The following is a 317-nucleotide window of genomic DNA, read 5'->3' on the forward strand; positions in this document are numbered from 1 at the left end:
CTCTTTTGCCCTTTCATATATCTAAAGAAACTCTTGCCATCTTCTTTGTCTGCTTCATGGACTAACTCATATGCACCCAATACAGCTTTTCTTACAGTATAATAATCCTAGAAATGTCCTCTGACAGTAAAGCATAGATTTCTTGAGCTTTACTTGTCAGCTTACTCTGCAAGGGTAATGTCCAGTGTTCCTTTGGCCAATTAATTTGTGAAGCTAGTTTCTCAAACAATGTAGAGAATGCCTCATACCTATATAATAGGGGCAGGAGTAAGCCATTCAGCCATTCACGCCTGCTCTATCATTCATTATGATCATGG

Source organism: Rhincodon typus, chromosome 4 (genome assembly GCF_021869965.1).
Source record: "Rhincodon typus isolate 14 chromosome 4, sRhiTyp1.1, whole genome shotgun sequence".
NCBI lineage: Eukaryota > Metazoa > Chordata > Chondrichthyes > Orectolobiformes > Rhincodontidae > Rhincodon > Rhincodon typus.